The sequence below is a fragment of the Phragmites australis genome, chromosome 4, assembly GCF_958298935.1.
Source record: "Phragmites australis chromosome 4, lpPhrAust1.1, whole genome shotgun sequence".
Taxonomy (NCBI): Eukaryota; Viridiplantae; Streptophyta; class Magnoliopsida; order Poales; family Poaceae; genus Phragmites; species Phragmites australis.
In genome coordinates this window covers 10,521,718-10,532,192 of record NC_084924.1, presented here as the reverse complement: position 1 = coordinate 10,532,192, position 10,475 = coordinate 10,521,718, and positions in this window count along the sequence as shown.

Sequence of the window (10,475 nt, the reverse complement as noted above, 5' to 3'; positions counted from 1 at the left end):
AGTTCAACAATTGCTCAGTACCACCGGGATACACTAGGGTCTAGGTGGATACTGTACTACTCGGGTACTGCAAAATGGACATGGATATCGCTGGAGAGATAGGGTAGAAGAAACTGGGAGCAAATATTGGTATTTTTGCTATATGGCACAAGTGCTACATATTATTTGGCGAAGACATAGATGATGAAGAAGAGGAGATGGACTCACATGGATACCTCTCTTGACCCAGAAGATCTCCGACCCCTGAGTCGCCTCCAGACAGAAGATCTCCAACCCCTCCGTCGGCACCACCTGCACCAATAAGAGGTTCAAGTCCTCCACCACCTGCACCTGCACCTACACCAACAAGTGGTCTGCGTCCTTCACCACTAGCACCTGCACCATCAAGAGGTCCGAGTCCTCCGCCCGCCAACACCTGCAATGTCTAACAAGTTGATTTCATCTTAGAAATCATTTTTATCTACGAAACAATTTCATCTAAGAAGTTGGTGCCACCTCAAATGTCAGCACCTGCTCAACTGTCAGAACTAACTCCTGAGGAATTGAGGCGGACAGTTAACACTAGTGTAACTGCACACTTCAAGTCGGCTTAGCCTAAGATGAAGGATCCAATCAATCGTGCAGCGCAGAAGTTTTTTTATATCCATGGCAAAACAAAAAAAGGTAGGAGTGTCAGATCCAAAGCTGAAATCGGTTTATGAGCGCATCAAGGAGAAGCCTTACCAGAAGGAGGACTCGATCAAATAGTTTGTTGTTGAACCGGACTTACACAAGACCAAATTTTTGGTCCGGATGACAACATTGCCTTTCCAGAGCTTAGATGACAGTTTGAGTTAGCAAAACCATTGGTAAAACCAGATGTGATGGTTAACCTGTGATATCAAATGCAAAAATTCCATCAGTGGTACATACGGAGACGAAAATGGCTAGAGAAATGATGGGTGCCAGGTTCAAAGATGAAGATTTCCACAACGGCCCCAACATATTGTGGTTGTAGTTCAAGGAACTTTACAACGTTTACTAGCTAGACGCCCTTAACCAATCTATCTTGAGTTGCTAGACACTGCATGTGTCTTAGATTTACATTCTTCTACTATTTAATTGCATCTCTAACTTATTTCTTATGTATGATGAATGTATAAAAATGTAGAAAATAGTGTATTTACAAAGTAGGATTCCTATACCAAGCACTTATCAATGAAAAGCTTGTCGGAGAGAAACCACACAAAACTAAGATCTTTGCGTGGAAGTCTATGGTCAAGCTACAATACAAGACATACATACTTTTACCCTACACCTTTATGTATGTGTTTCTTTACATGCTCGTTCTACTCTTTTATGCGCAACCTGATGTGTGTGTATGTATGTGTGTGTGTGTGTGTGTGTGTGGGTGTGTGTGTATATATATATATAGAGAAGAGAGAGAGAGGGGGGGGGGGTTCATTGGATTCTCCTTGTCATCAAGCCTAACATGAGCAAGATCGTTGTATTTGACTCATAAAGGAGACCACAAACACAATTTCAACTTATAATAGACTTGCTAAATAGGTTAGGTCGATCATCTCATTATTTTCTCTAGTAATCTTCTATTTGATTGAATATAAGTCTAGTAATATTATTCATAATCATGCACAGGGCATTGGCACGATACTATAAGGACAATGTTCAATTTTGTCCATACCAGAAGACCTTCACTGTCCGAACCAACTTTTTGGTATCTACGTGATATTCATGTCGCAAATTCCTACTAAATGACTAGCTGCATGCCGCTGTTTCATATATTTTCCAGTGTAACAGGCAAGAACATGACAATGATTTATATGGCTTCTATGTATGTGAGTGCGTGCACACATTCACCGGTGACAAGGTGCTTCAACATGACGTAGAGGTATGTATATACATATTGATGTGAGCTTCTCAGTTTCTACACGTGTTCTGTAGGATTGATTTCTTCAATTGTTCTAATGCCAGGTAATCAAGTTGAACACAAGTAAACTTCTGCAACATTACATCAACACCATTCAAGAATAACTTATCGGATTCATCAATGATGAAGTGATAAGTCCACAAGGCAAGTTTTATGAGCGGCATATAAAGCGCTTCCTTCAATGAGCACTCGGGACTTGACGAGTTTGACAACTTCGGGTAGCAAGAGAGGTTGAACCAGTCATTTGTTTTGATTGCATGAATGTTTCAAGTGAACTATGAGATTTTTGAAATAAATTGTGAGTTAGAGAGTTTAAGCTATCTGTCCCTACCAACCAAGCACATTTGTGAATAACACGTTAATCGTGTATGTATATATGTGATTTGTGAATGAAATGTATTGAGGTAAAAACATATGTGATGAATTATGTATGTACATGTGCTATTTTTTGAATATGCTATTGCTGACAATAGTTGTACTCGACGGGGGTGGGGGATTATCACTGCCAGTTCATGTAGTGGACCGGCAGTGATAGTCCAACTATCACTGTCAATTAATTACGTAAACCGACAGTGATACTTGACTTATCACTATCGATTCTATAACTAGCAGTGATAATCATAGATTATCAATGCCGCTTAATCACTGTTGGTTCAATAACCGGTAGTAATAATATTTTTGAACTGGCAGTGATGTCCTTTTCTGTAGTAGTGTGAGCATGAATCCATTAAGGAATGCATGTGATCAAGAGAAATGTATCAAGATGAATGATCTCTAGGTGATTCTCAGGTAGCATCAGATAGACCTTGGAGTAGAAAGGCAAGTATCTAAGCATACTGCACCCTTTGTTCAAATTGAATGGAGTCTAAATTGATAAATTATGCTTTATGTAGAACCTATGTTGATGCATTGTCTCTACCTTGACTTATTGGTGAATCCTTATCCTTGTAGCCTTGATGATATAGTTGGTGTATAGCTTCAAGGATTATTCGACATGCTTAGCAATGCTTAAGTCCTCAGTAGAAGTCGAGCGACGGTGCTGCTATTGTTCGCGAGTCTAGGGCTTAATCACTGTTCATAATACAAAAATAAGGTTGAAATGGATGGTTGAGATGTGAGATTGAGACGAGATGTGGGCGGTGTTAAGGGTATCTTCTGCCCAGAAGGAGTCCTCTAGGTAGTTCGAGAGAGGAGCCCAAATGCCATAGACCGCTTTGCATTGTTTAAGACCGTCTGTCGGTGTAGTTAGCTCTAGCACTTTTCATACTCACCACATACTGATCTAATGGTAAGGTAAGGAGATTATCATATACCATGCCGACACTTACCTTGCGGCTCTATGATGCGTAAGAGAAAAAAGAATAGGAGAAGCAAGGTATCGGGGAGCCGGAGCATGGCCGAGACTTGCTTGCGGTAACCCTGGTGCCATAGGGGCTTCACAAGTGATGGTTCCGGGTATGAGAAAGGTTGACATGAGTACCCCCTTGTATGTACTTTTATGAGTAGCATAAGCCGAATGGTCCTCGAGTCATGTGGGTAAAGTTCTACCCCTACAGGGTGCAAAAATATTTCAAAATACCGTGCTCTCGGTCATGAGCATGCTTCTATTCAATTTACATCGTTCATAGAGTTTACGAATGTGAGATAAGGCTATGGTATGATGGAAATAGTCGGTGGATATTGTTGATGAGATACTATGGTTCCTATACATACATGCTCAAGTTGTGGATTGTAGGGTAGAAAGGTATTTTTTTAGTTAAGTATAGATGCTCACACGTAGGTGTCCAGATTGCTGACCGCATATATTTTACTTAACCCTGTGGCATTTATCTTGCTAATAGCTCAATGCATGATCCTTGGAGTCGTGCTATTTATATGTGCCATATATGGATTAAGTCTTGTGAGTACCTTCGTACTCACGCTGCTTTTTCAGGTTCTGCTGGTGAGGGTGAGACGGTATTTGGCTACTTCGTGCAGACCGATGCAGCTGGTGGGGAAGAGTAGTGCATCCTACTCTGGTGAGGCATAGCTTTTGGGGTGGAGCTTAAGAGCATATGGCTCCACTTGTCTTTTGTTGTTGTTAAGGTTTTAATCTTCCGCTGCGTAGTTTTTCTCTGTGTAAACTGTTACAAATGGTTGCATACTTAAGAACTTGTATTATAACTTTAATTACTCGTTCTTTCTTAAGCTATGTTACGATGTACATGTTGGAAAGGCATGTGTTCCGATCTCGGGCACAGAATATGTGCCGGGATTACCGGAATGGTATTCTGGTTAATCACTGAGGTCGTAATTGTGAATAATGATCCTCCTAATGATTAATTAAAATATTGTTTGGACGGTTCCTCACAAGATGCATCGAAGTCATTGAGTTCTAGGTGATGCTCATGAGATGAAGGAGAAGCTCAAAAAAGATTAACAATAAGCGTGAAGGCTAAATCACTTATGCAGATTAAGTGACTAAAGATATGAGTTTGTAAATTAAGTTTTTATGGACTAACCAAATTACTATGTGCTTGAGTGAATGTGGTTAGGTTCCATATAAAGGAAAGCATTGAATTAAGATATTCAGCATGCCGAATTGGAAGAGCAGGATCAAGACAAACTTAGTGGACAAATTATGCGTTTGATGCTTGTGGTTAATGTCTTGGTGATGAATCAGATAAAGATGATGTAAAAAGAAAAGTTTTCTATGCTTGGTGCATGAGAAGCAAGGTTGAATATCGTCATCAAGCTCAAGTGAAGCATTGATGACAAGTCTAGAAGAGCTATAAGAAACATCGAAACTTAGATGATGTGTTTGTCAAGTTTGACAAGATGGCTCATGGCAAATGTATAAACTGTAGAGCATTTTCTTTTGACCGGTCAATGGTGATTAGAGAAGAAAAATCACCGGATTGATAGAATAAATATTATACTATTAAGAGGGGTTGATGCTCGCTTACTTGAGGTATCAAAAGTGCCATATTGGTCAAACTTGCATTTCATCTAGAATGAGAAATTCATTTTGAGAGAATCCTGAAAAACCTACCCTTTGTGCGTTTTGTGTGCCTGGCAGTCTGACCACCAAGGGTCGACGGTCTGACCACCATCTATGCAAGGGTAAGGTCCCAAGTAATATGGTCGCACGGTCTAATAGTGGTCATGCCGATCTTGCCACCATAGCGAACAAAGAGTTTGAACTCTCTGTTCTTGCTTGCGGTCCGACCGTGGCCATGCCGGTCTAACCGTCGTAGCGAATAGAGAGTTTGGAGTCTCTATTTAGGGCTTGCGGTCTGACCATGACCATCAGCAGTCTGAATAGCAGTTCAAAAGTGGTTTAGAACCAGAGCAATTATTACTTTGAAGTAGCCATTGGGCTAATGACGGTTTGACCTCTATATGTACTGCGGTCTGACTGCTAGGGGAGTAGAAGTGTCAGAATTTTTTGTAACAGATATATTTTGACTTGTAGACTATAAATAGTCCCCTTGTTGGTCTAAGGCCAAGCTCTAGCTCATCCATTCTGATCTCTTGAGCACTTGGAATTCTCATCTCCCTCTCTTGGCTTAGTGGTTGCATATTTGAGAGTGTGAGAGCATTTTGTGTATTGTTTAGTATTGTATGAGCTTTGTGGCACTAGTGAGCCTTCAAGCAAGCATCATCAACTTATTACTCTTAGAGGTTGCCGCCTCCTAGACGGTTTTGAGGTGGTGGCACCGTTGAGCCCTTCAAGTGGTGATTGTGAGAGGTTTTGTGCACCTCTTACCGGAGTTTTAAAGTGCAACTCTAGTGGAATCGAGGTAGTGAGTGATTCATTGGACTAACCCGACTCAAGATCAAGTCTATCTTGGTGTGAGAATCGATGACTTTATAGAGGAGCGATTAGAGGCTTCAACACACCTCAACGTGAATTAGGTGAGATCGGCAAGTCTCCGAGACCACGGTAAAAATTCGTTGTTTCCTTTGTAGTTTGTCTACTTAAGCTTATTGACTTTGTGCAATTTACATTCCTAGAATTATAATTGCTTACTTGTCATCCTAGGTTGGGAACCTTGACATAGACATAGAATGTTCACTTTTTTGAGACATAGATTTGAAGGTTTTATATGTGTTGTAATCGATTATTTTAGTTCCGCATTAGAACTAGTTAAATCTTACAAGAATTTTTAGAACCGTCTATTCACCTTCTCTAGTCAGTTTTCTTGATCCTACAATTGAGAGACCTCAAGAAACTAGAAGATTGTTTACTACAATTGGGGGCCCTCCTTGATCCTATTCCACACACATGCATACATTAGAAGATTGTTTATTGGGTGTCTCCCAGTGGTCCCGCATTGCTGTTTCTTAGATATTAATTAGTTTTCCATTTCTATGCTCACTTTTACTAAATTCAGCTAAGCAAAAACTTGATATGACAAGTAATTTAAAGATGAGAGAGAATAAACATGTTTCTTATGAAAGAAATAGCTCTTTGAGCAATCCTAGATGGAAGACATCTTCTTGTGAGATAATTAATTATCTTGAGAGACTAAAAAACTAGCAGCACACATACATATGTCGGAAGCTTATTTCTTCACACCAATTTGTTACTCTCTCTCTCATCTTAGACATCCCCTAAGAAATAAAGTAATGAGAGTGGTCTTAACGATAATTTCTTACTCTTCTCTTAGACATCACTAAAAAATAATGTATTAGGAGTGGCCTTAAAGATAACTCCTATAAAGCTATTCCCAATACTCCACAATGAACAGTATCTTAGACATTTAATAACGACCACATAGGATTTGCGGTGAGCAAGCAATAAATTAAAGAAGAGAGACAGAGAGATAGTATCTTCCTAGAGATATAAGCTGGGCATAATATAAAAAACAAGCTTAAAAATGCATTGGGATGTTTAATGTCTATGTTAATGTGTTTTATGAAACAAGCAAACCAATGAGAAGCAATAAAAAATTGAATATGAGCTTATATTTTGAGATGTGGAAGCAATTATGTATCGAATATCTTATTTCTATACTATTGTATATGTGATGTAAAAGTAGATAGACATCCTCTAAGATATTTATTACATAGACATTTATTTATACTGTCCGTAATGAATAAAACATAAGAGACATTTAACTTTAGATTCATGTATGTTATATAGACGATTTCTCACTCAAGACAAAATCTTTCTCTCTCCTTATTCTCCGCATCATCAGAAATCTAGTTGGCAACTATTATAAATAGCTAATGTCAGTACATTCCCTAACCTCTGGTGTCTTTCGTCAACGCTTCGTCCCCTGGAACTGCATGCAGGATATCAAACATATCGCAAATGCTATGCATACGACAGGCCGTCCGACGGGGTTTCGACTCCGTGTTGATTCAATAGTTCCTGCTACAGTACCTTGGCTACAGTACGTCAGAACCATCGGTCCGGCGGCTGGGTCGTAAGTATAGCAGTTCTCCAAACATATACAATAACTATTAGAAACAAAATAGCCCAATGCATCCGGTAAACCCTCTGTGCCATTATATGTTTCAACCTCTTCCTCCTCTTCTCTACCTTTTGCCCCCTCGCTCGTTGGTGAAGACTTGCACACGCAGTTTGAGACTCTTGAGTTTTGTTACCAACCATCTGCGAGCTATAGCTTGCCCGGTTGGACGGGCGCGCGTGGCTCCGTCTCGCCATCCGACAACCACAGGAGATCCCATTGATACTCATGTGGGTACACAGGATACACACGCATGTGCACGCAAATAGATATTTAATAGGTAATTCTATGTTAATACTTTATTTTTTTAATTTAATTAAGTAGATGTGATTCTTTTGTTTATTTTTTAAAATTTTAGGTCAATCTAATAACTTAGAAAATGTTAGGGCCGGTCACAATCTGCAAGCTGAAACAAATACGCAAATTGTGCAATCTAACTTTTAACAATCCAGTCTGAGAAATCAAGTTGATATGTACCTTAGTTTATATGTTTAAATTGACAATGTCTAAATTATTGACAATGTCTAAATTGAGTTGAGTTTGGTTTGTATGAGCTTGTTTATGCATGATTTTTTATTATGACAAGATGGAATTAGAGAAACGTGTGTGTTTGTCTTGTTATGTGTAGGTAATGGATACAACTTAACGGTCGACGGTTGGATGATCGAGGCTAAGTAGGGTGTTTGGTGCCTGACGATCGAGGAGGGCGAGTGAAGTCAAGGCTAATTCTAGCTGTACACATGAAGGGCAAGCAAGGCACGGGAAGGTGGATGAATACGGCATGTTGATAAAGTCAAGCGAAAGGGATGCCGGTATAAGTGATAAAGCGATCCAAGGGATCGAGCAGGAGAGACTTGATAACGGTAGAGATCCCAAGATGGAATACACGCGTCGATATCGAGTGTCTTGCTTAAAGTGTAAGCAATTGGTGGTAAGTCACGCTTTGAGAAGCGTGCGAGGTGATTTCGTGATTTGGTCTCAAAATCGTGAAAAAGTATGAAGTGCATATGGCATCATCGCGAAGCTTACGTCGAGACGAAGCAAGGTCATGAAGGCAAAATATGAATAAAAATAACCTTGGTGGTATGCATGAGTGTATTAGAAGAGAGATATTTTGAAAATAACATAGGAAACTTAGGGTTCAAGGAACCTAGACTATAAATAGAGGGGAGGGCTAGTTGAGCCATTTGAGCCAACCATTTGAGTAGTGTGCTAGGGTTTTAGAAGAGAAGAAAATAAGAGCTTAGTCTGTGTATTAGCTTAGAGCTTTTTGTAAATAAAAATACTTTGTAATCCATTGAAAATAAGGTGTTCCTCTACTCGTAATGAAGTTCTTGGTTTCTTCCGTGCTTGTGTTTATCTCCTTCTAGATTTCGTCTATTGGCTTTGTTACTTTGTTTGCAAGTTATTTGGTGTTTATGGTAATTTTCGTTTTTGTTGTTGAACTGAAATTTTTCACCTGGTTGAAGTTGTTCTTCTTGTTGCTACAAGGATAAAAATCACATATGAGTTGGTTTTAAACCATCGTTATCCTATAGATTCATCAATTTGGAGACTTTTTTCATCTGGTTATTATTTCTTTGGATTTAAGTGTTTTTCAATCAAATTGCAAGATTTAGTGAGCGATGATATTTGGATTGGTTTCGCATGGAACCTAGTGTTCGGATCCATCAAATGGAGCCATGGTCTTTTCATGATCAATATAATTTTCTCTTATTTCTCTAGATTTCTTGCTTCCACTCTTTATTTCGAGGTATGTTAGGTGAGAACATAGAAAAATACTATCCAAGAATTAGTGAGACGTCTATTCACCCCTTTCTAATCGTCGTTCTCGATCCTACAAAATCCTTAAATTATAGAAATCCAGTAATCTATCTTCCACTAGCTTATGTAGATTGTAAAATTTAGGTTCTTATAATTCATAATTTAAAAAATATTTTCCACAATCTTCGACTAAAATAAACATGCTAAACCTTGTATCCTAGAGCGCATGCATGGTCATGGATCTCTCCCAAAAGAATAGCAAATAGTACAGGTTGGACACGAAGCAAGATCTGAAGTGACATTGGAGCATCTCCAACAGTATCGCCATTGCGCCCTTCATCTAATACTAGAGTACCGGACTATTCGGTGTGATTATTTATTCTGGGACTTTTTTAATTCTTTCAAACTTTATCCCGATTTTGATGATTTCTTAATGTATTACATCCATAAAATCTACTATATTCTTGACAAACATGTTATTCCTAATAACTATATTTTTATTAATTACTAAAATCACAATCATAATTTTCGCTACACACGTGATAAAAGGTGGCATTCGTAGGGTAAACCTATGGCTATGGGTAGCTACTAGCTGGGTTTCGACATGTGAGCTAGTGCTAGATGAAAGGTGTTAATGCAGCCATCTCGCCATTTTTCTGAGAAAAAAAAAACACGTACGAACATAGCTGCAAGATACGACAGGGCATGTGCATGCATGGGTGGCCATCGTAAGCAGGACAATAATGGAGGACAAGAGCTCTATCATGTCGATCGATCATTGAGAACGTGACATGCCTGTTACATGTGTGATATATCCAAGGTCGATCGATCGATCAAATAATCCACCGGCAAATTAATGTCCTCGCAGAAAAAGCCTCCAAGTAAGTTAGTGAATCCAGCGCCGGTCACCAGTAATTAAGGGCCTGTTTAGGATCATTAGGAATACTAATTTTATTTAAATTAATATATAAATATTTGTTTTTTTATCACTACCGATTTGTAATTAGAACCGGCAGTGATAAGTATATAAATCGAGCGAAATAAGATAAAACCCCATTAATGATAAATTATATCAATCATTACTGTTTTTGGAACCGACGGTGGTAATCTATAATTACTACTGGCGCTTATTCACTAACAATTTAAAAATCGGTAATGATGTTAATTTTAAATCAACAATAATGATATTTTCTATAGTAGTGTTATAATAGTTGCCAACTAGATTTTTGATGATATGAAGGGTCAAGGAGAGAGAAAGATAGCCTCTTAAGTAAGAGATAGTCTATAACATATGAATCTAAGACTAAATGTCACTTGTGCTTCGT